At 37.7% G+C, this 27,506-nt stretch overlaps 1 long non-coding RNA gene across 1 annotated transcript; it reads left to right on the top strand.

The window, feature by feature from the left end:
- Positions 1-23,716: 23,716 nt before the first annotated feature.
- On the top strand, positions 23,717-24,953 carry LOC139195868 (uncharacterized). Its single transcript, XR_011580937.1, has 2 exons — positions 23,717-23,896; positions 24,572-24,953. It is a non-coding gene; the product is annotated as an uncharacterized lncRNA (long non-coding RNA).
- The last annotated feature ends 2,553 nt before the right edge of the window (positions 24,954-27,506 follow it).

Here is a 27,506-nt window from a genome sequence, read left to right as displayed (position 1 = left end):
GATTGTTTTTTTTTATTAATTAATTCATGTTTGCACAATTATAATAAAAGTGCCAACATGGATGGAAAAGCTTATCTGACAAAGTTGTCAGAAAGGGGCACAACTGGACCACTATTTGTGCTTGCCTCTCTGACAAACACCCTATTGTGTTTTTTCAGCGAAGGGCATGCCCAAAGAGGGCATAAATAACTTTTTATGCACAGTGCCCATATTTTTTCGTAGTGAATGAAACTTACCTGGCTGCATCTTACACGCATCACCGCCTCAAAACCTTGAGGCCTTGTGACAATCCATCTAAGATCGTTTTAGAGCTTTGCAGAATCAGAGACAGCTGCGAAGGGGTAATAATAGTAAACCTGAAATCGATTATGTGTAAATGATCTATAGTTATAAGCAAGGAAGAAAATATCGGTAATATCGGAAATATCGGTAGTCCGAAAACACGGAAATATCGATGGAAATATCGGGATAATATCGATATCGATAAAAATTACATGGAAACCACGGAAATTGTAAGAAAAACTTGGAAATTTTAATGAAACTTTGTAGGATGTTTATTTAGTCAATTATCTATTAGTTTATCACAAAAAATTGGAAGGAAATGCATTGCATGATGGATTTAACTGATTTAAGTTGATTATATAGCGAGCTGACAAACATTGTGAGTGTAGAAAATATGTAGTAATTAATGAAAGAAGTTTAAACACACCATAATCATTTATATATAATTAATTAGTACAATATTTGGAGGTTTTATTTAGGATATTAAAAAAAAAAAAAGGGAAGTGAATAAAATGATGAAGAATAATGTGCCGAATTTGACAATTTAAATTTCTTACACATAAGCATGCGTCTAGGCGTTGAAGTTCCAAATTATAGTATATCAATTAACGATTGAAAATCAATACATTGAATAAGATTAAACTTTAATTTGGATGCCGATTATGTTTTTTCAACTTGATATAAAGTAAAAGTATTGAATTTTGGAAGCTAGGAGTGTGTCAATTGAATTTTGGCTGACGTGCAAGGTATCAATCTCTTCGTCTCTTCGAGGGCTACAACTTTCCTTTTTGTTTCACTCAATTTCGTTGCGTATTGAAAAAGTTATACTCATTTGAATCTTACCTAGTTTCCGGCGACCTCAGTAGATTTCGAGGCAATTTCCGGCCAAACCACAACGAGTCAGACGTCGTGTGAGGTACCATTCTCTTCGTCTCTTCGAGGGCTACAACTTTCCTTTTTGTTTCACTCAATTTCGTTGCGTATTGAAAAAGTTATACTCATTTGAATCTTACCCAGTTTCGACGACCTCAGCGACCTCAGTGACTTTCGAGGAATTTTACGGCCAAAACACTACGATTTAGACATCGTGTGAGGTACCATTCTCTTCATCTCTTCGAGGGCTACAACTTTTCTTTTTGTTTCACTCAATTTCGTTGCGTATTGAAAAAGTTATACTCATTTGAATCTTACCCAGTTTCCGACGACCTCAGCGACCTCAGTGACTTTCGAGGCATTTTCCGGCCAAACCACTACGATTCAGACATAGTGTGAGGTACAATTCTCTTCGTCTCTTCGAGGGCTACAACTTTCGTTTTTGTCTTGCTTGATTTCGTTGAGTTTTGACAAAGTTATGGCCGTTTAAAGTGGGTGTAAAATTTCGGCCGAAATTTTGATTTTTTCCCCCATTGGGCGAGTCCCACATCGCCCATGCAAGGAAGTGAGCAATGAATTTTTCCTATAAAACTCACACTCCCCTGGTGGGATAACCAAAACTTGTTTGGCCTTTGGGCCATGATTATGTTAACTATGTGTTGAGTTTTCTCAACATATTTAAGTATTTTTTTAATAAAATATCATGATATTATTGATAATTTCGAAAATATCGTGATATTATCGATAATATCGCGATATTTTAACGAAAATAGGTTGGATAGTTAAAAAAATTTCGGAACTTCAAAAAAACGATAATATCGATGATATTTCGCCGATATTATTGATTTTTTCCTCCTTGGTTATAAGTCACCGATGCTTCTCAAATCTGATATCACAGATTTATTTTAGATGGTGGATATGTAGATTTGAAATAACAAAAAGATGAAAAAAATTAGAAAATTCATAAGAGAAAACCCTCAACCAAAATGATAACAGGTCGAAATTTGAATGGAATCCAATTTTATATGGGTTTAAAATAGGATTTTTTATTTTTGTCAAACAAATCCCTATTTTTTTTATTTTTTATTTTATATTTTATTATGGGTCCAATTTTATATACCTGTTTTGAAACACTAGTATTACATCATTATAGATGGGGTCTAGTAAGTAGAGGTCAGCAACTATAGTGTACCATGATTTTAAAATAAATTACGTCAATTGCCATTTTATGTTTTAACACAACTCATCCAAAAATTAAAGTGAATTAGATTTGTGAAAATTAATTTATTATTATGTACCATCGTTGGGGAGAAGGGTCTGTCAAATAGGTATGTTAATTTGCTGCGGTCTTCCATTTTTATTTATTCTTTGCATGTCTTCAGTATTTGTGCTTTGTGGAAAGCTTATGCTACATGTGATGGTGGAATTGTTTTACTACCTATGCGGGAGGAAATGGGGTTTATAATACATCTTGGTGAGAAGCTCCCTTTGCTATAACAATTATGATAATTTGTTGGGTTTAAAACTTATATTCCTTGTTAATAACATGTTTGTCTACCTGAATTGGTGGAAATTCTAGTGTAAAATTTGTTTGAAATTCATCGTTCTTCCCGTTAAGCAGATATTATTACTGTTTGAGTATCTATTATTCAAGTACTCCAACTAATGGATATGTGCGTAAAGAAGAGGAGGAAAACAATGAGGACTGTAAAGAAGAGGGGGTTGTCAATTTTTTTTAGAGGGTAAAAGAGAATTCCATTCATGATAACTAAGTCATACAAAGACATGCATATGAAAAACAAATGTATGGCCTCTGAAAAGCCTTGAAGAACAAACCCAATGGGAAAAGCTGGACGAATGAAAAGAGGCCTCAAATGCACAATAAACTTAGGCATCACGTGCCCATTACCATCATTTGAAACATGGTTCAAGACCACTTGGTTTACACGCAAAAGAGCTCAAATGCTATCGACATAAACACCATCAGTAGCCAAACACTCCTCATCTTGGTTAATTAATTGGACAAACCTCAACGATCTGATTCCACTATCAACGGAACACAACCCAAGTACAATGCCAATTCCAATCCTTTCTTGATGGCATGAAGCTCTAAAGCAAGGACTGAAATCAGAGAAGGAGCATGCATAGACAACGCACCAACAAGATCACCATTAGGCCCACAAACAATCGCTCCAATTACACGACATCCATTCATCATGTAAGATCCCACATCGTCCAAGGGAGTGATCTTTATATATATATTCCCATCCCTACCTAACATGAGGCCTTTTGGGAGTTCACTGGCTTCGGGTTCTATCGGAACTCCGAAAGTTAAGCGAGTAGCGCACGAGAGCAATCCCATGATGGGTGACCCACTGGGAAGTTCTTGTGTGAGTTCCTAGAAACAAAACCGTGAAGACGTGGTTGGGGCTCAAAGCGGACAATATCGTGGTATGGTAGTGGAACGGGCCCGGGATGTGGTGGACCTCGGGTTGGGATGTGACACATCACATCTACCCCACCATCAAAATTTAATTTGAAAAAACCCACTGTCTTGGAAACCCACGAATTGATTCGATGTTCGGCAGATGAAGTACTCCTATGGGCAGCGTTTGACACTACTGCCTCATAGTTCCTCGTCAAGTTTTTCAAATTTTCAAAATTACAATTTATACTTTCAAAGTAGAAAGAATTTATGGCATTCCAAAGCAACCACAAACTGATAAACAAAAGTTCCAATACCGGTCCGTAGAGGTTTTTTGATGCAAACATAAGTAATTTAATCCCCAATTTATGCATCTTTTTTCCTAATAATTTAATTTGTGAATTTTAAATCATTGATTTGTAAACCATAATTTGATTTATATCGTAGGTGCGAATTAGCTATCTTCTATAATCAATGTCAATATTATTGCTTAAGAGTGAGTAATGTCAATCTTGTATAAGAGCCCACAAAATATATTTTTCTAAATAATAGACCACTTTTCTTATTAACTCTACCATCCCAGTCCGAGACAAATACGGAGTAATAGACTCTTGATGATTTGTTTTATCTTTGAAATTCTTGTCCTTGTTGACATCGTCTTTGGGGAAGACAAACTTACAAAGCCAACAAGCTAAGAGAGTTGCTAGGTAAGATTCTTCCAAGTGCTCTAGCGCTATGCCAAGATCCTCAAATACTCTCAACTCAACAGGGAGACGGCGCCCAGCTGGACCAATAACACCTGACGGATCCGAGTCTCCCTTTCGGCCTGGTTGTTTTGTTGCGGTCATTTTTCTTCGAAGGCCTCTTGTACTTCATGGCATCCCAGTACCAAAATCGAATCCATGAAGAAACCTTTACGCTTGACTTACCTTGAGCCTCCTGGGAAAGCTTGTGATATGCCCAAAACAAATAGTGGCAACTCGACAATCTCCGACTGTTGTGTTGAGAAAACTCCTCCACACTAGGAACAACCTCGTCATAAAATTTCCCCTGGATCGACAAGACTCCTATCTTGTGGAGATCCCAAAGTGAAATCGATATCTCCCCTTGAGCTGTGTGAAGTGTGTTGGTTGCTGAACACCAATGCTGAAAGAATGCACGAAGGATGGAAGGATGTCGATCGTAGCTAAACAAAGATGCGTACACAGTGTGATAAAGGCCCACATTGGTAAGCACATCTTTGGATCGGCTCAAGACATCTACAAGCCACTCCCAGTAAAACTCAACATAAGAGGCTTCTCCAGTAGTCGATAGGGCGCCACTCCATGTCATGGTTCCGCTACTGATGTGATCGCCAAGAAGCTCAAACGAAGCCGGTGAATTATCACAAGCATGGTGTGAATGATTCAAAATAAGAATCCTTCATGTACATGCCTTCTTCTTCGGAATGGGTTGGCCAAAATCCGTCACCTCCCAAGACACTTCAGAAGACCACGACTTGATATGCATCAAGTTATCTTTTGCAGGAAGAACAAGCGCCTTAGGGCCAGTCAACATCGTGCAAAGCTTCAATGTCGTTCCCCTATCTTGCGAATCGCCTTCCTTTGCAAGAATAGTAATGGTATTATTCTTAAAGCACTTGAAAAATACCATGGCTGCAACAAAATAAACAAAGCAACATAATCACAAAAGTGGGGCGGCAAAGAAAGAAAAAAAAATCATTTCACTAAAGCAGAAGACATGTGAGACAAACCTCGTGAATGTTGAAGAATGATGATGACAACGCCACAACAACAAGAAGAAATCAGCCACGAAGCTTGATCAAACACGGCAAAGAGGGCAGCTATAAGACGGTCCTTCAAGGCACGCTACAGTAGCAAAGAAAACCAAAATGTCACGTAATCGGACTACGCAAGCTCGCAGCAATTACGCAAGCAGTTTCTTGCACTGCACGGCGAAGAGAACAGCTACATGATGGTCATTCAAAGCGCGCTATAGTAGAAAAGAAAACCCAAAATGCCGCGTGATCACAATACGCAACCCCGCAGCAATTACGCAAGCAGTTTCTTGCACTGCACGGCAACGTCACCACCGAGAAAAGTTGTGTCCAAAAGGCACTACACAGCGTAAAAACGCTACAGGCTTTTGCATAACCCCACACGGTAAAAGTGACGAACTGCAACAAACTCCAAGTGGCAAAAAGGGCATGGCAGTAGCAGCTATTGGGCACGGCAGCAGCAGCAAACCCACGGCAAAAGCTTCAAGGTAGTCCACATCAAGCAATTGTGTGTGTGAAAAAAATACACACCCAATGGTCCTATATATAGGGGTCAATTGCTTCCTAATGCTATAAGGGAAATACATACCAAATAGAAAAAGGAAAATCAAAATAAGGAAGCACATTCCAACCAAAAGAAGGAAGCAAATTCTAAACCAAAAAGTGGCAAGTTTCAACCAATCTATGCATGCAAGACGTTTTTGGTAATAATTTAACTTTCCGAAGGAGTTTTGATGCAAGGAAAATTGGAGAAGGAAGTTAAGTGGCTATGGATCATTGTGTCCAAATTTCATAATTTTCCCTAAAGTCAAACGTTCCAGTTTTCAAAATCCTTCCCGTTGAAGTTGCTTTCCCTTCAGGATTGCGCAGCTGTAGGAAAAGGCAAAGTTGAAGGCCTTCCCAATTTTTCCTAGTAGCATGCGATATATGCCTGAAAAGATAAGAGACAAATATACGTTTCTCATATTTTTTCAGAATTTTCCAGAATATAAATCAATCTCAAACTAGGCGTGCAAATCAGATGACATGTTTCTCAAAACAAAAAAAAGGGAAGGAAAACATCTCCTTCCTTGCCATGGGAAATAAAAAAAGGAAAGAGAATTGTCCTCCTTGCTGTAGGAAATCAAAAGGGGAAAGTAATACTCCTTCCTTGCTGTGGGAAATAAAAAAATAAGGAAAGAAAATTGTCCTCCTTGCCATGGAAATCAAAACAAGGAACAAAAGCCTTCCAGCAGTTTGAAGGAAGTCACATTCGTTACCAAAGGAAGAAAAACATTTTTTCCTGCAACCACACGGAAAAATTCAAAATGCACCAAATGATTTTGTCACAATTATGGAAAATCAATATGCATAAGAAGTCTGTGCCAATTTATCCATTTTCAAAATTTCTTTCAAGATTAAGCCTCTAGGGCCTTTGAAGAAACAATGTCATTTCTTTCAAGATCAAGCCTCAAATGCCCCTTGAAGAAAAAAAAATATGTCTTTTCTTCAAGATCAAGCCTCATCGACCCTTGAAGAAATGTTTCGTTCAAGAAATACACCTCGACAGTCCTTGATGAAATTTACCACTTCAATTCAAGACCAAGCCTGAATGGCCCTTGATAAAATTCATCGTCTCGATTCAAGAAATACGCCTCTACGGCCCTTGAAGAAGCAAACTAATTCAAGACCAAGTCTCGATGACCCTTGAGTTAGAACATTCACATTGCAAGACTTCAAAACACGTTTCCTACATGTGACAAGCACATGCCTACAACGTGCCTTGAAGTGGGGGCATTTATAGACATGTAAATTTTGTTGCATACAAAGGATGCATCGTAAAGCTCCACGTGGCATATGACTCATCACAAATGGACAACTCATCAATGACATGTGGCACAAATCAAGCTAGGGAAGTATAAAATATTCCCAAAATTCGGCTAAGGGGAGAAAACTCCCTTAAATTTGGAAAAAAACAGGCTCAAAATACTCTCAAATCCGGAAAGAAAGTTAAGGCATCTTCATAAAACAAGCAAAAAATTGAAGATTGCTCACAAAATAGGCAACAAGGCCTCATAATTTCGGCCAAAGGAGTAAAGTGGCTGAAATTAAGACACAAAACATGACTAAATTCTCCCATGGACGAATCAAGACACAAATCAAGGCCAAAGGCAAGCCTCGAGAAGCCTATAAATACAAGGTCCTCCCACAAGCATAGGGGTCGAAAAAATCTCTACACAGAAGAACCTCTGCCAAACTCTTGAAGACTAATACATTGCCAAAGCTCTCTTCAAAAAACATTCAACCAAAGGCGATGCTTTCTTTCGACCAAAGCCGAAGCATTTCCTTGAAGAATCAACAAGTGCTCGTGCAGATTCCTTCAAGACTTTGTTGCAAGCTTATAAACTTGTAGCAACGTTTGTTTCAAGATCAAGTTGCCAAGACCCTTGAAGCAACAAAATCCCGCATCAAACACTACTTTTGCGGCACCTTTGAGGTGAAGATCATCCACGTGTTGTTTTCAAGCTCAAAACTTCAAGCAATAGTTCACCCGTTCGTCCGAGATCAAGTCATCGTGATCCTTGGATCAACAACCTATGCATCTACATGAAATTTGAAGACTGAATAAGAGGCAAATTGTAAACAGAAATTGTAACCTACAAATTCAAATCAATACAAATTTACTTTGTACATGTGTTCTTGTTTCATTCGTTACAGAATTTTTGTGTTTACACACACATCCCTTCATATATGCCTTAGCCCACAAATACTTCAACCTAGTTTGAGCTTCACTGATGCCCAACATATTAATATTTTAGAAATCCAAGTTTTTTAGTTTTATTTTGAAGCTATACTTGGGACACCATAAATTGATTTTACTTCATACTGCCTTGATCAAGAGTGTGTGAAGCTTTCTACATGTAGTGTTGAAGTTTTTGGTTGAAGCTTCTAGGGTGAAGCTTTGTATGTGAAGCTTTTTGGTTGAAGTTTTGTAGGTGAAACATTTTGGTTGAGGCTTCTAGGGTGAAGCTTTGTAGGTGAAGCTTTTTAGTTTGAGGCTTTGCAAGTGAAGCTTTTTGATTGAAGCTTTGTAGGTGAAGTTTTTTTGTTGAAGTTTTGTAGGTGAAGCTTTTTAGTTTGAAGCTTTGTGGGTGAAGCTTTGTAGGTGAAGCTATTTGGTTGAAGCTATTTGTTTGAAGCTTGTAGGTGAAGCTTTGTAGGTGAAGCTTTTTGGTTGAAGCTTTGTAGGTGAAGCTATTTAATTGAAGCTTGTAGGTGAAGCTTTTTGGTTGAAGCTTTATGGGTGAAGCTTTGTAGGTGAAGCTATTTGATTGAAGCTTGTAGGTGAAGCTTTTTGGTTGAAGCTTTGTGGGTGAAGCTTTTTGTTTGAAGCTTTGTAGGTGAAGCTTCTTGGTTGGGGCACATAGCTTGAATAGTTGAAGCTAATCGTAGGGCACTATAAATTGATTTTGCTTCACACTATCTTGATCAAGATTGTGTGAAGCTTTGGACATTTTGTAGTTGCCTCCTATGTGTTGAAGCTTTGTTTGCCTCCTCCACATGTCATAATTAATTAACTAAATAATTGATAATTATCGAAACAATTATTAATTATTAATTAATTTTGGTTTTTTTTTGAAGTGTATTTTTTTAATAAATAGGGACAACAAAATGTGGGAGACCACATATATAGGTTTTGCTTCTACACTCTTGAGCAAGAGTGTGTGCGACAAACTACATATTGTAGTAGTTAAAGGTTCAGAGGAACCATATAAATTGATTTTGCTTTGGACAGTCTTGATCAACTGTGTGGAGCTTTCTACGAGTTGTAGTGTTTGCATTTTTACAGGGGAACTTTAACGAAAAGCACCCGGTACTGTTCACTTTAACGAAAAACCACATTTTTACACTAAAAAGTCAATCCTGGTACTATTCACTTTACCCTTTATTTTGTCCTTATCATTAAAACTCAAAGTTTTCAAGCCCTTTTCATTAGTTTTCCTTTTTTACAGAGGGGAAATGTCTAACGCAGATGCAAGAGCGCTAAGGAGCTTGATTTTTGTATACCATGCACTAAAGCCTTTATTGACTTGTAATAAGACTTTGTTGGTGACCATAACCCTTGCTGGGCATAAGTGCTCCCCCAGTTGGGTTGAGTTAAGCTTGCTTATCCTCTTTTTGAGTTATAAGGCTTGAGGGTTATTGATTATTTGTCAATGCTAAAGTTCACATGTACAAGTTGTAGCGTTCCTAACCTAGTTGATGGGAATAATGGTGAGTTGATGAGGCCAAAATGTTTACTAATAGTACTAATAATACCCTTCATCGCCTGGTTAGTGTTATGAAGGTGAGTTCCTTCATCCCTAGTTGGTGGCAAGAGTGGAAAGTTGTCGAAGGACAAAATTCTATTTTAGAGTACGAGTTGTACCCTTCATCACTTGGTTGGTGATACGAAGGTGAGTTCCTTCATCATCTGGTTGGTGAGAATAACGGTAAATTGTCAAGGCACAATGTAGCAAGTATTGAAGGGCAAAATGTATGTTGACACCTTTTCGAAGCTCAGTTGGCTATTGTATGAATGTGTTGAAATGTATGAATGTGTTGAAAGGTATGATATTTATGTTCATTGACACGAGTGATGTTTTTCTATGCATGAAGGAATCCATTGTTTGGATATGTGAACCATGTTTGTTGTAACACTAAGTTTGACTTACTTTGTGTCAAAGTACGCATGTTGAAACTCTAAGTTAGAGTATAGAAATAGGTCAATATAGACCAAGTGTTCCAGTGCTAGGTATGTAAAAGATTTAGACGAAGTTGTTTGAATTCCCTCTTCATTAAATATTTCCTGAATAGCTTGTATTACAAAGGATCTCAAAAGGTTAAAGGTAAAAAACATTGGTAATGTGTATACCTTCTTATAATAGCATTTCTTTCAGCACCTAGTCCCCCCACTTTGAAAAAGAGAGGCTTGACCCCATGGTCATAATAGTTGAAGGTATGTTCACACCTAGTCATCTTGATACGAACATTTATCCCTCTTGTTGTAATGAGTTTGCTAAGAGTAAAAATCCTTCCTCTTGCCAATAGACAAATACGCTTGGTGACTTAGCGGGTAGCTAAGTGAGGTAAGAGATGATGCAATTGGTGTTTGAATGGCCAAAACCTTTTCACTTGGTAGAACTTGACTTCCACTCCCCATTTATTGATAGGGGTTAACCATAGGAGGGTTCCCTTGGTATGTCCTTACCTCAGCAAAGGCATGATTGTGAGCTTGCATCATCACCTCAGAGTAAGTCTTCCAAGTGTTAACATTGATCATGTACTTGAAGAAGCATTCACGTATGCCTATCGTGAAGGCTCTGAATGCTAGTTTATCATCTGTCTTAGTGCAACAAGTGTACTCGTGGCTAAAGCAACTGATAAATTCACGCAATGACTCATCCGACTTCTGATGAATGGTGTAAACTTATCCAATATAGTCATTGCATATTTCTTCTGGTGCAATAAAATGCATAATTCAGTTTGCAGAACACCTAGTATCAGAAAATGATGCAGCAAGCCAAGGTCAGTCATTCATACTGCCTCATCATCTCAGTTTTGAAATCCATCATCAATTCTTGTGAACTGACTGTGTAGATAATATCATCTACATATAAAGAAACAATAAGAATTCCACTCTAAGAGGTCTTGATGTATATTGTTGCCTCACCATGACTTCTATGAAAGCCAACTTTGGTGAAATAAGAATTGATCTCCTCATACCAACCTCTTGGAGCTTGCTTAAGACCATACAATGCCTTCTGGAACCTGTAGGCTTTATCTTCCTTGTCTGTAATCACAAAACGAAGAGGTTGAGTAACGTACACCTTTTCATGTAACACTCCATTTAGAAATGTTGACACATCTAATATTGAAATAATTTCCAACCTTTCTATAAGTGTCCTAATTGTATCAAGCCTTGCCACTGAGGAAAATGTTTCATTGAAGTCTACCCCTGGCTTTTGGGAATAACCTTTTACAACTAATCTTGCTTTGTTCTTTTACATAGAGCCATCAAGGTTTGATTTGGTTTTGTAAACCCATTTGACACCAATTACTAGTTTATCAAATGGTCTACTAACCAGCTCCTAAGTGTTGTTTTTCTCCATCATTTCAATCTCATTCTCCATGGCTTTATGCCATGCTTCATCCTTGGCTGCATCTTCAAAGGTTTCAGGCTCAATGATGCATAAGTTACACTTCTCATACACTTTTGCAATACTTTTGAACTTGAGTGGAGTAAGATCAAAATCATGTGGACCTGTGTTTCCACTTTGTTTTGCAACTTTTTTTCCAACATGTGATTCTTTAGAACTTTTATTTATCTCATCATGGAACTCTGAAATCTCAACTTGAGCTAAGGCTAATTCACAAGTCACCCTCTTATTCTCTTGATTCTCATTTGACATTTTAGTGAGGGAAACTAAAATACTTCTTTCCTTATGTGTATTCCAAGCTTTCTATTTTTGCCTAGGGCTATGCAATCTTGTACAAGTCTATGTTGGTTCGCCTTGAGGCCCATTGCCACTCAACATTTTTTACGTTATAGTTGGTTATTGGGAACGAACTTGACGCTTCATACTTATGCGTTTTGGGTGTGCATTCCATGTGCCAAGTTGTGTCGCTGCAACGTACCAATATAGGTCCTTAAAGAAGGATGTGAATCTTAATCGATTATGATTCTCCTTCGTACTAGCTCTCTTAGAGCCCTTACAAGCGATCTCTTTACTGCTCATCTGCAGATTGTCACTTCAATGAGACAGTCTTCCCACCGTCAGAGGGAGATAAGAACGTCAACGTTCTTGTAAAATGACAAGAATTTGTGTAAAACTTGCTCACTATGTCTCATCTCGATCCTCGTACCGCACAAGTATGATAAGCAAGTGCAATGTATTCTAGCTTTCAGAATGTTGCTTCAGACGCATTCCTCTAATCTTGCTAAAGTGACGAGATTATATACTAGATGTAAACATGCCTGTAAGGATAGACGTACTTAACGAATATTGAGTCAACATCCTTAAAGGATGTGCTGCCCATGTTGAACAGTTTAGCAAGTATACGTATACTTATAAAAATGAATGACCCACTCACAGTTACGCAGTCGAAATGAAGCCTCTGAGCCTTGCTTGACCCTGTACGTGTTTGGGATACGTTTCCTCTAAATGTGAAATTACTAATTAACTTAGTTTAATAACACATAAACGGAAACTTAAATAAAACCTCCGTAGTTTGCTCAAACATAGGGTTTGAATATACGAAATCGATCTACTCGATGTCACGGACCTACAAAAATTGACAGAAAGCCAATCGAAGGTTGGACGCCCAGCCACGCATCGGTTATGGCATAACCATACGTGCCACACGCAGGCTAGACCCTGACGTCCGTCAGGAATATTCCGTCAGTCTGATGGAATATTTTGTTAAAATGCTAACAGAAGTTAACGGCATTACCTGACAATGTTAGAATATTTCGTCAACTTTGACTGAATATTCCCTTGTCTTCTCCGGCAAGCCTCGCTGGTCGCCATCTGGTTTCGCTGGAATCTGGAAATTTTCGCCGGTTTCTCGGTAAAATTTCAAAGCTTCATAACTTGTTCATTTCTCAACCATTTTTCATGAAATTTATATGGAAATGAAGCTTTTGAGGAGTAGAACAAGTCTATGGAAGTCCAAAAATGGACGGAAGTGGCCTAAAAAAGCCTCAAAAGTCTCGGCCAAAACTTAACTCCTTGAAACTGGGTAGTTTCACATTGTTTCTTTTTCAAACTTGTCTTAGGAGCCTCGGGGAGTCGTAAGGACGCTTCCAAACCTCCTAGAAAATTACAACTCGGTTGGAATCACGTCGAACAAAAGTCCATCGAGTCAGAACTTCCTAGTTGACGAGTCAAAACTCGTCCATTTCGCGATTTGAGAGTACGGCTGTGATCGTGGGTTCAAGGGGAGTCCAATGGTGGTGTTTTTGTATACAAACTGGGAAGATTTGGGGTTGCTTTTGTGAGTTGTAGAAAAGAAAAGGTTCCGAGGAGAGAGAGAGAGAGAGAATGAGAAGAGAGAGAGAGTGATTTGTGTTTTCTGATTGGTTATGGAGAGATGTGAGGGAGTGAGCTGATTGGTGCCAAATTCGAGGGATTGGTTTTGATTGGTTGAGAGGGAAACAAGGAAAAGAAAATTTGATTTGTTGGTGAAGAGGGAACATGGATCCACCAATCAAGGGAAGAATTTGATTTTAGATTTTGTACAATTTTTTATGTACAAAGTCTGCTTCCCTATAGTGTTTCAAACATTGATAATTTGTACGCCCGTGTACAAAAATATATGTGGTTAATGTACTTTAACGGAGCGTAACTTTTTCGTTATAGATCCAATTCGAGTCTAACACGCGCTCAAGCGTTTGTAGCGACGAGTACTAATTTAGTACGAAACCAGGAAAATGAAACTGAAAGCCGAAAACCACGTCCACGTCAGATTCCATTTTATCCAAAAAGGGTAAAATTGTCAACTCACACCAACGGAAAAGAAATTACAGTGAAAAGTAGGGACAGGTCGTCACAACTTACCCCCTTTAAGAAAATTTTGTCCCCAAAATTTAAAATCATTTGTTACACAAAACTCAAAGATAGGAAGAATAAAATTTAAGTACGTGACGAAGAAATCAAGTCAGAGTGGTTGTACAAAAAAGGAAAATGCCGCTCCGTCGCAATCGGAGTGCATTAATTCCTTTTTCATGCCTCTAACTCATACTTTCCTTCTTCTTCAGTACAATACTATAATATAATAGTTTTTGTAAAAACAAAACGTCGAAAATATTTATATGTAATGTCCCATCAAAAATACATATAAATAAAAACATAAGGTTAAAGTAGTTGTACTGATTTTAAAACTGAACGTAGGATTTTTTAACTATGCACTCGAGTGTTGCCTACTCCGAAGTAAGTATATAGTAACCTTTGGTTGGGTCCAAGTAATATAATAAGGAAATACAACAAATACAAAAATACTTATGAATGTAAAATGACCTACCTATTTATTTGCTTAACAAATCCAACGAATAAGTCATTGATATTACGGTCTGCAGCCCGTGATATCGACAACTCACTGTTGTCATCATAAGCAAGTAAATAACTCATGAGGGTGCAATATTACCATCATGCCCCAATTGGGAATTACACAAATAATGTCTGGTCAAGTCTCTACCGTGCTCACACACTACCCCCTTGGGCAATAACAGCAATAAAACAATTATGTATTGTGAACTCTCACAATTGAACACTTGTTCGTAAAACTCCTCTGACAAACAAGTGCTAAGCAAAGAATCTCCAAAATGCGTCTCATAGAGTCACAACCAAGACCAAAACTTGTAACCGTAGTTACAAGCAGTTCTAACAAAAATAAGTGTCTAATACGATCGTGCTATAGCTAAAGAACAGATAAACGTAACACACCATGAAGATCCAGGTAGTTCACTCAGACTGGCCGTTAGTCTGAGGAAGAAATGTAGTCGATGACAAAACTTACTACACGTGGCCTTCAAGAAGGCTTCCCAAAAAAAACTTGGAAATAAAACACACATCCCGATGAGATACCACAGTGATGTATCTGCCATGAAAGCAAACCATGTAGTCAGCAACTTCTTAGCAAGCAACTTTGTAGTGGAAGTTCTCTCAAATTAGTGAAAAGTAGGTCGAGAAAGCTAGAAGAATATTTGAGAATTTTAAGATCAAAGTAAGTCCATCAAATCTAGGGTATGAGAAAACTAGATTGAATGCATAACATCAACTACAACAGTAGCTTCCGAGACATTCACTCACCACTGTAAAGATTCATTCAATCGAGTGTTTGCTGGGTGATTGGGAAATTAATGGTCACGACTGCACTTCCAATATTAACGGTTCTCTTAGATAGTGCATCATTTTCGAGGCAATACGAAGTGCAATAGGGTAGACACGTACCCAAGGTTGACTGGAATGACCTTCAATACAAAGGGGTAAAAATGGAATTACTGTCAGAGTGGGTATTGATCGAAATGTCAGAAGACCTAATAGGTTTTAAGACTGGGCAATTTTACCAAAAGATGTAAAATGTTGTCCATTTGGACCAATGAAACGCAACTTGACTCGTCAAGTCAATCGATAATCACCGTACATCACCAAATCTCCACAGAGAAGTGTCATCCAGCTTTCGAAATAAAGATGATGATTGTTGACTTTAGGTCATGGATAAGATAGTTCGTTTAGAATGGTTTTGACCGTTGGAAAATAAAAGCGATACTCCATCATGCTGTTACTGCACAGTCGAAACATCTGAATAACACGTCACACTGGATTTCAAAATGATCAGAGTCAACAAAAGGTGTAAAACAAAGGTAAGATGAGACCACACTTCAGTTATCTGAAGCTTACTCATGTTTAGCAACCTTAAACTAAACTAACTTTCCTCGGTTGTAAGTGAGGAAAGACACTGTAGCCGAAGAGATCGTCAACAAATTGTCGACAAATCGACAAGATCAAGGATATCTTAGTTTCACAAAGCTTTGCGAGAATTTCTACCTTCTTTCTCCAAACCCTTTCAGAAAAGAAAAGAATGTTGTTTATGGAGATCAAGTCTCCCAAGAAAGTACCAATTTAGCAATGGTTGTTTGAGGGGATGGTATAAGGCTGAGTGTCAGTGTTCCCAACACTCAGTCTTTGATGCTGAAATTGAGGAGAGAGTCGTTGGTAAGACTACTCCGAAATTCGTCACGCTTTGAAAGAACTTTCGGGTTCGAAAAGTTGATCGGAGAGATCAACAACTCGAAGTAAGACAAACGATTTTAGTCGTCAACCAATTAAAATGCTAACATCTATGTACGATTCTAAGGTTTGACCTTTCGCCTTTGTGGATAGGTCTAGGATTCCCTAAACAAGGTATTTTGCTAGATAGGCGACAAGGGCCTTCCAAAAGAGTTACGTGTCATCTTTTCTTAACGACGCATGTGTTGTTTGAAAAGACGCAAGGAAGAACTGGTGTAGTACAAAAAATGGATCGAGGTGTACCTTACCTCACTAACTAGTGATGGTTTTGAAAGAAATTTAAGAAAAGATGTCAAGGGTACACTTCCTCGGATTGTATGATACTGTTTCTTTTCTCTACGCCACGCACTACAAAGTCTTCATGAGCTTCTCAAAACTCGTTCCGCTCCTACTGCGGTAAAATTGCTCAAACTTCGACTCCGCTGTTTGCATGTGAAAGTGATCGGAGAAGTGACTGGTCGAAAAGGTTCCGGTTACCTAAATGGGTAGTGTGGTTAACATGACCACAAGTTTAATGTTCTAATGCAAAGCTTGCTCCTAAGTTTCCACAATTCTAGTTTATTCGACTCAAGTAGCCACTGTTAATCAGTCTATGTCGCACTGCTAATTAACGCGCTTAAGATATTTTAATATTGTTCCTTACCCTGAAACTGTGAACCGGCATTCTGGCATTAAGGTATCACTCCTAGATACTAGAACCTATGTCCGATATTTGGAATCATACCCCCCGAATACTGGTCAATGGTTTTTGGATATTGGACAACATCATCAATTAGTAGCACCGCCGTATGCTGATTACGGGTTAGAGCCCATTTGGGTAGATAGCTTCGGGTGATTGGAAATAAGTTGGTCGAGTGCAGTAGTTCATTGATTATAGGAGGATTTGATTACTGCTTTTTGGATTTCTGTTACTCCCAGGATATGACGACTTATACCTGTAAGCCTATACTCACTTAAAAGATGAGTATAACATCAAAAGGAAATCTGGGAATTAGTGTTGGTTGGAAGGTCCCAAGGGTGGAAAAAGAACTTGCTAACAATCTACTTTAGAAATGAACTTAAACAGAAGTTGATCTTCCTCATGAAGATCTAGAATGGTCACTAGTACGTTTGAAGATAATAGTACTATCGGGGACCAATAATGATTGTCCCTCAGATGATCTTTCATCGAGTGCTACCACTTTAGCACCAGGTTGTCGCTCAAGACATTTCTAGAATCTTGACGAAATAAACTTCGTAGGAATTCTAAAAGATGGAATACTAAAAGGTTCTACCAAAGAAACAAAACCATTTCTGATTTCCTATCTCGAAGGGTGGGAAAAAGCGATAGGATTGATCGGTAAATCCTTGGTGAAACTTAACTCTTGATGCATTAGCCCGACTGCGGGGCTAGCAACTCGTTCCCCAAAATAAAACTTTCCTTGGCAGGGAGGTTCGTAGTTTAAAGTCTAGGGGTGATTGCCAAAACGACGACAAGTTGTCTAAAGTACCAAAAACTTAGGGAAAAGTTAACACGTTTTTCGTGCTCAATAAGGTGGCAAGATTCGACACTTAGGTTCAAGAACCAAGAATGCTTACATCACACGTGTGATGAACGCAATACTGCCCAAACTTATGCTCTGATACCAAACTAACACACCCTGACCCAGAATGTCCAATTAGACTCCGAATTGAGTTGTGCTGGCCGACACCTGGAGGGTGACGAAACCATAAAGTGTAGTGTAGTGGAAAAATATGAATAAATTTAAAACCTAAAAGTGCCTAATCAAAAGAGTGTACGGGTGAGCGGGATTGAACCCATTTCACACATGATGGCAGAGCATAATAACAATACAGTAATTAGGGTAAGGGTTATACCACTGAAGATAACCATCTACTGAGGTCTTGCCAGAGTCCTCGTTTACACGTAATCACAGCTACTAAACCTGGAGGGGCGAAAAACAATGTTGAGTGGGTCATAACATAACAAATGTTCAACAATCTACTAGCACGCAAGTCAGAGTTGCCTAACGGAACATGTATGACTGAACTGATGCTCATCTATCTATGCTAGCACACAAGATCATACAAATAATTTCTGACACGAACAGAACTGGGTGTAATCAATGTGCTTTAGTACTACGATCACGTGAAGGCTTGCACCGAAGCGTGGTCACATACGAGTCGGAATTGCCTAGTGCAATCTGTACGACAGGGTTAAAACCTAACTTAGATCCAAGGCGAGCGAACGATGTGGATGTGAACATACACATGAAGGACTAGCCCTGGCCCTGGGGCGAGTACTAACACCGGGGTGCATCAATGATGAGTAGATAACATAAAAATAATCATGCCATAACAATTCAATAATTCTTATCAACAACGTACTTACCTGTGCATCTCGTAGGATTATTTTAGCATTTTACAATAGCAGAACAGTTCTTGTAACATTAATTAATTAAGGTTGTAAGTATAATCATGACAACTCAAGCATACCTATAAACGTATAGAATTCATAATAATTTCCTAAATTCCGTCATTTCACTACTTCACATAACTTTAGTCTGAGCTAGGCATATGTAGTATACGTATACTTATAAAAAGAAATGACCCACTCATAGTTACGCCTCGGGATACGTTTCCCCTAAATGTGAAATTACTAATTAACCTAGTTTAATAACACATAAACGGAAACTTAATTAAAACCTCCGTAGTTTGCTCAAACATAGGGTTTGAATATACGAAATCTATCTACTCGACATCACAGACCTACATAAATTGACAGAAAGTCAATCAGAGGTTGGACGCGCCACCACGCATCGGCTAGGGGCGGCACCATGCACAGGCCAGACCCTGACGTCCATCAGTCTAACAGAATATTCCTTTGTCTTCTTCGGCAAGCCTTGTCGGTTGCTGCCATCTAGTTTCGTAGGAATCTGGAAATTTTTGCCGGTTTCTGGGTAAAATTTTAAACCTTCATAACTTGTTCATTTCTCAACCATTTTTCATGAAATTTATATGGAAATGAAGCTCTTAAGGAGTAGAATAAGTCTATACCTTTTGGAAGTCCAAAAATAGACGAGAAGTGGCTTGAAAAAGCCTCGAAAGTCTCAACCAAAACTTGACTCCTTGAAACTGGGTAGTTTCACATTGTTTCTTCTTCAAACTTGTCCTAGGAGCATCAGGGAGTCGTAAGGAAGCTTCCAAACCTCCTAGAAACTTGCAACTCGGTCGGAATCACGTCGAAGAAAGTGCACCGAGTCAGAGCTCCCAAGTTGACGAGTCAAAACTAGTCCATTTCACAATCTAAGAGTACGGCTGTGATTGTGGGTTCAAGAGGAGTCCAATGGTGGTGTTTTTGGATTCCAACTGGGAAGATTTGCGGTTGCTTTTGTGAGTTGCAGAGAAGAAGAGGTTTCAGGGAGAGAGAGAAAGAAGGAAAAAAGAGAGAGAGAGAGTGATTAGTGTTTTTTGATTGGTTGTGGAGATATGTGAGGGAGTGAGCTGATTGGTGCCAAATTCGAGGGATTGGTTTTGATTGGTTGAGAGGGAAAGAAGGAAAAGAAAATTTGATTTGTTGGTGAAGGGGGAACATGGATCCACCAATCAAGGGAAGAATTTGATTTCAGATTTTGTACAATTTTTTATGTACAAAATATGCTTCCCTACGGTGTTTCAAACGTTGATAATTTGTACGCGCGTGTACAAAAATATTTGTGGTTAACGTAGTTTCACGGAGCATAACTTTTTCGTTACAGATCCGATTCGAGTCTAACACACGCTCACGCGTTCGTAGTGACAAGTACTAATTTAGTACGAAACTAGGAAAATGAAACTGAAAGCCAAAAACTACATCCACGTCAAATTCCATTTTTGTCCAAAAAGAGTAAAATAGTCAACTCACACCAACAGAAAAGAAATTACTGTGAAAAGTAAGGACGGGTCGTCACAATCATTTATAAATTCAAACTCCCAAATAAATAATTAATAAAATAATGGAGAATTCCCACGTGTAAAATAATTAATTAAAAAAATATTTTCGGCAAATTCAAAGTTAGCACCTTGAGTTAGCTTCTTTGATTCGAGTACATTCCAAAACTAAGACATATTGCTCTCCATTTCCTCTCATAATACACATGCAATTTCTATTTTCTAATCAACTAAAGCATAGTCGACATCCTTTATAGTCGCTTAGATTGCATTACCTACATGATTGAGAACAATTGAATCACAATTAACATTTATTAACATAATTTTAAAATCATATATACAATCTCACAAAGAGATCACAATCAAACAGTTGTTATTTGGCGATGAAACTTAAAAAAAAAAAAATGCACCTGAATGTCATAGAGAGAACAAAATTGCAAGCAAAAGTAGAATATGATTTATTAGGTTCCAACTTTGTCTCAAATTTATCATTTTCTGTTAAGCTGAAAGTGTAAACATTTAGGTACTCAGAAAAAAGCAATTAATTATTTGATGCTACTTACAAAACCTATTGGCATGTATAGGCTTCGATTAAAAGGTTAAGAATTTACCAAAAGATTCCAGCTGCAAAATGCATTGAATATCTACAAAGTGTTTGATAAATCCAAAATTTCATTCTTTCTCTTCCTTCGTTTTCCTTGCACCCCAAGAAAAGAAAACTGATTTAGTGCCAAACTTTAAAAAGAACCTGTAAAATTCAGAGCAAGCATTAAAGAAAGTGAACAGTGCAGGAAATAGATGTTTACCCAAATAAAAAGCAAGATGTTTCCTAGCTGTAACAACCCGTCCCAATTTTTGTTGAACGAAAGGGGTATTTTCATATTTTCATTTGGGTTGTGGGATATTTGTTTAAAATATGGATTTTTGTGTTAATTGGTGTGCCTTGTGGGCCCCCTTTTCCTTTTGGTCCCCTGGCTCCCCTTCTCCTTAGCTGCCATGTGGCAGTTCCCTAGCCCCCCTTATTCTCTCCTCCTTTCTCCCGAGCTCACTCTCTCCCTTTCATAGATCTTTCCCCCTCTCCCCGTACACTCTCTTATCTGCAAAACCTCTCACCCCTCCGAATTCACTCACACATGCACCACCACTATCACTCCCTTCCCCCATGCGAGTTCTACAAGCTTGGAACAAAAAGACAACTGTAGCACGTGCACCGTGGCTACACCACCATGCAGTTTGTTCCTCGGCGAACCCTTGTTTGTAGGTGAGTCCCCATAGCTTTTTAATTGGTGCTCAAGGATAGTTTAAGGCTTAGTGGTTGTTAAAAAATGGTTTTTGGTAAAGGTTTAAACGTGAAAATTGCTTAGAGAGCATCCTTCATAATTTCCAGCGAATATCTGGTGGCTTCGAGCCCTTTTACTGCCAACTCCGGCCATGTCACGGTGTCCAATAGGTATGGTTCGATTCCTTGTTTCCTGGGCTTTAATTTGGTATATTGGTTTGTAAGATTTATTTGAGTTTGGAGCTCAATCGAAGCTCGACGGCTCTTCTGCCGAAATCTGGCCTTTTTCTTCTCTAAGGTCTGGCGATCCACGATCTACACCACCCCAAACCTTTGGCCTTTGTGACCCAAGCCCAAATTTGTATCAAACCCAACCCAGGTTCAACCTAATAACCTAACCCTTGGGCCATGCAATCGGCCCAAAGCCAAAGCCCAATCTACTACCCAAGCCTTAGGCCCAGCCCAGCTTCCAAACCCATCCACCCAGAAGCCTTTTGGACCCAAGACCTTGGGCCCTACAAACTTGGGCCTTTGGCCTGGTAGCCTCAAGCCCAAAACTTGTTTGACCCAGCCCGTTTGACCCACTTGAGAATATTCCATCAGGGAATATCCTGTAGAATATTTCGTTAGGGAATATTTTGTTAGGAAATATTCCTGGAACCCTTCTTAAGGTAATTCGACGTCCTGAATCTGTTTTTGACGTCTGTTTTCCCAAATTCAATCGTTTGAATAGAGTTTTATTAATTGGACACTTTATGTGCGTAGGTGCATTTATTGTGGCGATTCCGTCTATACTAGTTTCCGCGGATCTTCAACGGCAAAGTATCTGTGAGTGGACCCATTCTAAAATGCATGTTTTAATAATAGAAATGCATACAACAAAAGCATGATTTAATGATTACGTTTTATGAAACGTTTTTATGAGATATTATGCTTACTGAGAATATTTTGAATTACCATATTTTATCGAACTCATGTACTTTGTAGTATAGATGATAGATGACTTTATACTGCTTATGAACATGCTTTTGCACACTTCTTTATAGTATAGATGATGGATGACTTTATACTATGAAGATGTTTTTGAGATATATATATATATATATATATATATATATATATATATATATATATATATATATATATATATAGATTGAAGATGTTTTTGTGTGTGTGTGTGTATATATATATATACACACACCTATGTTTGGAAAGTCTATGTTTAATGGTTTTGTGTTTATCTAGTGGTCACTATACGCCACAGGCAAGGATTATGGTTGTTGGCTGCGGGCCAAGAGAAATAATCTCTGGCTTTGGGCTGAGAGGCATGGAGCTGTCAGGGTATTCTAAAAAAAGGAAAGATGTTTCCTAGCTATATTTCAAGCAAGCTCACATATATAGAACATATCAATCCTACCATACACATAAGTTATCCAAAAGCATCAGAGCCAATAATAACAAGGAATTGAAAACCCATTAACCAATTTATTAACATTTTTTTTGTAGAACGCTAACTCTCTATTCTAAATTTATTAAATTAATTAAAATTACTAATTCTCTTATATTTGACAACACTCCTCTCACCCCAGAACGATAAACAAAAAATTTCTCAATCTCCTATATCTCACAAAGAAAAGCACATGTATGTCCATTTCAGCTCTTACAACCAAAAGAAAATTGTAGGGTTTCTTAGTTTCTTTCCCAAATGCACCAATTTGAGTCAAATCTCTACAGCCCAGCTTGAAATCCGTCTGAGGCCACCTCCATGAACACAAATCTTATACATGTAGAACAGTTTAGATGAAGTTGTGAGAATGGGTAGTAAGACGGCTGGTTCGGTATACGATACCGAACCGAAACTAGTATCCCGAATCCCAAACCGAAATTTTTTGGGATGGAATTTGAAGACCAATCCCAAATATATTTTACTATCAAACTATTTAAATTCAACATTCCACATGAATTGTTCGTAGTTTAATTGATTTGACTTTAATTTTTCTAGCCCAGAATATTAAACCCAATGGAAGTGAACTAAAATAAGCAGAGCTCACCAACTTTTAATCAATTTTCATGTTTACTATGCCAATAATTAGTTCTTGTATGGGAAGTGGACGAAGAAAAATCAGGAGGCGAACATACTAGCCTTAGCTATGAAAATTCTGCAAGAAAGGCATCCTCCCACTGTTTCAGGGGCATCAATTGTTTTGGACACTTGGCAATCTCACGTTAACCCGACTCGATCCGACCCGTTAAAATTAATTTTCAGATGGGTGATAAACGGGTCTGGTGGTTAACGGGTCAACCCGTTAATCACTCGTTAAATAATGGGTCATTTTGGGTGAACTTGCGAAACCCGTTAATCACCCGTTTATTGAGAACTTTTGTGTAATTTCAGTAGTCTTAATAGAAAACCCTCAGACCTCAGTCCATCTCCACTCTCGTGCACGCCGTGCTCCTTTCCTTCTAGCTCCGGACCTCCGGTTATCTCCCTCATCATCTTCTTGCACCTTCTTTTTTGTCCCTCCTCAAGATTGCTCCTGGTAATCCTCTCTCTCTAAAATATGGGTTTTTTGTTGTTTTGGATCTGATTTCTTATGTTTTTGTTTCTGGGTTCTTCTGAAAGTGTGGATTTTTATTGATTGGAATTTGGAATGAAATTAATGCTTACACATGTCATCAATTTGGGGTTTTGTTTCATTCTGCTTTTGTTGTCTCTTTTTTGTGGGTGTTGAAAATTAAAATTGCTTAATGGATTTGATGCTTGGAATGAATTTAGGGTTGGAATTGTTTGCAAAATTGTGGGTTTTCGATTGTTTTCTGAAATGGGGTTGTGTGAAATTGGACTACTAGGAGTTGGTAGATGGTTACAGTGTAGTTTAGAAAGATTAGTTCTTTTGATTTTAGGGAATTCTAGATCCATTTCGATTTCTAATTTGGATTGCATTAAGTCATAGTAGTCATTGCTTTCGGTTTCTTTTAACTAGATGAGTTCTCGGGGGTTTTTTTTCTATCTTTTCTCACAGTAGATGGTACTTCAACAAGTTTAATCTGGGAACTGAGTACATAATTTGTCCTTGCGGTTTGTTTGAGATACTTGAAATTGTTTTAGAAATCTGCTTTTTATTAAGTTAACTGTTAACTAACATGCTACTCTGCATTTTCGTTGTCTCCACTTCCTTGGCATCTGATGCATCTTATGTTTATGATTAGTGCAGATGGATATTGATGAAGAGAACACTGAGGCTATGGAGTTTTATTAATTAGTTGATTTGGAAGATTGTAGTTTGATACATATACATATACATATACATATACATATACATATATATATATACACACACACACACACACACATATATATAAAAGATGTTAGACTGTTAGTTAATGTTTGTAATTTTGGGTAAAAGATGTGTAATTTGTATTGGAATGCAAAATGTAAAAAAAAAAACATAAAAAATTGTTAACGGGTGAAACGGGTGACTTATTAGGCTTAACGGGTTGGGTTCGGGTGATCCATTAAATTAACAGGTCAGGTTAAACCCAACCCAAACCCAATAAACCTGACCCGTTTACAAGTCTATTCTGCTTCTTGTTAAATTACTTGTATCAACCTTGGCTATCTTCACTTTCGGAATTTGGGCAGCTTCCCACCTAAGAAAGAGAGACAAATACCATTAGTACAATTATCGCTTTCAAACTTACTCAGGATTACCACATGACTATGTTCTAACACCGATATATGTTCTAACACTCTCGCTTAACCTTGGGCTCTAGTTATGAAATTGAACATAAATACGTGGAGTGTTGCAGGGATTTAAACACAGAGATCTTCCACTCTTAAGACCATTTGAACCCTAAATTAATTCCAAAATTTGCTGATTTGGGGGAGAATTGATGCACAGTGTACTGGATGAAGAAAACTCTCAGACTTTGAGTGTTTGGCAGAGAGAATCACATGAGAGAGAATCGCAAGAGAGAGAATCGAGAGAGAGAGTGGTGGCTGTGGCTTAGTCCTTATGTGTTGAAGGAAGGCTCCACAGTGAGGGACGAGAAGTCAAAAGAGAGAGAGAGAGAGATTAGAGAGGTAAGTCGAGAGAGAGGTCAGTCACTTGGTGTGATGTGGCCGGATTCGAAGACAACAAATAAGGAGGAGAAAGGTCGAGAGAAATCGGCGAGGATGAGAGAGCATGGCGAGGTGAGGTTGAGAGAGAGAGATTGAGTGAGGGTTTTATTTGGATTCAACAGTTGGGATTAAATCTCAACCAAATCCGATGGTTGTTACAATTCCAAATATATATTTAAAATTAAATAATATATATATTTTTTATTTCGGTTTGGTTCGGGATTACCGAACGAATGAAAATGTGAGACCGATTCCCGTAACCAAAATTTTGGGATCGGTTTGGAATTTTCTTTTTTTTTTTCCACCCCTAGGTAGTAATGAAATTAAGGAAACAACCAAATTCCAAACTTATAATTAATTGTTAGATGCACAACAACAACAAAAAAAAACTAAATATTTAGATATGCAACCCGAATTTAACATTAATAAAAATAGCACTTGAATAAAATGCATAAACAAAAGCAGTCTTAAACATGAGAAAAACATGCTAAAGAAAACGATGTTAAGTATCGTAGGGTGTTCCATTTATAATTATTCTCCATTTTTATATATTTAAACTACCAATTATCTGCATAAATATTTCATTCCGTTGCAATTACCACAACTATATATAAAACATATTTGATAGAGCATGAAACTGCTTTAACAACATCATTATTAAAAAAATCCTTGGGTGGGAGCTGGAAGGCTGCCAAATTTCGTTAGTGCATATAAGCAAATAATTTTATCCACTGTGATTATCTATTTGATTTGCATTTATTTAGAATTCATAAATGCAGGAAAAGATTTATAGGAATTTAAAAATTCTAGAACAATGAAAAACTATGCATATATTGTGAACTCTATGTACAGAGCTCTTACATGCACAAAAGAATACAAAATAATCAGTAAGAGCTCTTACATGCACTGATCAACAAAGAATCAGTCAGAGCTCTTGCATGCACAGATCAACAAAGAAAATTTATCAGTATTTTCTTGCCCTTTCTTTCGCAAAATCTTGTCTTCCAACCAGATCCTGCTATCTAATCCACACTTTGTCCTGTACATGAAAACACACTCCAAATTTAATTTTTAAATTTTTCTAATTTAAAACCATCAATTTAAGATAGGCAATCCAAAATTTGTTCAAAGTTAAAATCATCGGGATAAGATAGGCAATTCAAGATAGTGCTACTCTTTAAACTATTTTTTAAGTCTTCAAATTTAGAAACAATTCTGGAACGAATGAAATGGTCTAGGATCATCATTCAAACATAAACTCTTGGCCCTTCATTTCATTAGATAGTGCTCTAAATTAAAATCCAGCAATCAATTCGCAACCAGCTCAAACTAAAATGTAAAGCAACCCACTCTAAATTCATAAGCCAACAATCTAACGTTAATAACAAAAAAGAACGATGCAGAAATCAGAACTCATATGAAAAGACATTGAACAACAGCTTAAATCCAAAGCAACAAAGAATAATCCAAAAACAAAAACCAATCAAAAGGGACAGAGTTTAGTGGCTGACCTTGAAATATAAATCAGAAACACAAATTGAAATAATCAAATTCCAAATCCAATCTCATAATTTCGTAATGGAGAAGAAAATATTAGAGATCTTAACATAGAATTTTTTTGTTTGTATAGTTGGGAACACTTTGCAGAACTGGGAGCAAAATGTGTACCTGATCGGTTTGTACTGCCCTATCCGGTGGATTCTATCTCATGCTTACCTCTCAACGTCTCTAAATCACTTATTCCCCTAGTGTATAACTTAATCCTCAATAATTTAAACACAAAAACATAATTTAAAGACTATGACAGTGTTGGATATATGTCAACAATCCGTAATAAAATAAATATGCTAATAATAAATACGAATAAATATATTTCAGAGACTCAACAATATGAAATATTAATTAAGCAGAGTAATAAAAGATCGAGGCTTGCGTACCGCAATATCCTTGAAACAGAAATTTCGCCCCTACTTAGTGCTTGTAGTTCTACGTATGTCTGTTTCACCAGGATTCAACGATCTAAGTCA

This window comes from Malus domestica, chromosome 05, assembly GCF_042453785.1.
Source record: "Malus domestica chromosome 05, GDT2T_hap1".
In the NCBI taxonomy this organism is placed as follows: Eukaryota; Viridiplantae; Streptophyta; class Magnoliopsida; order Rosales; family Rosaceae; genus Malus; species Malus domestica.
Note: the sequence above shows the minus strand (reverse complement) of the source record. Positions and strands in the feature narration are given on the sequence as shown.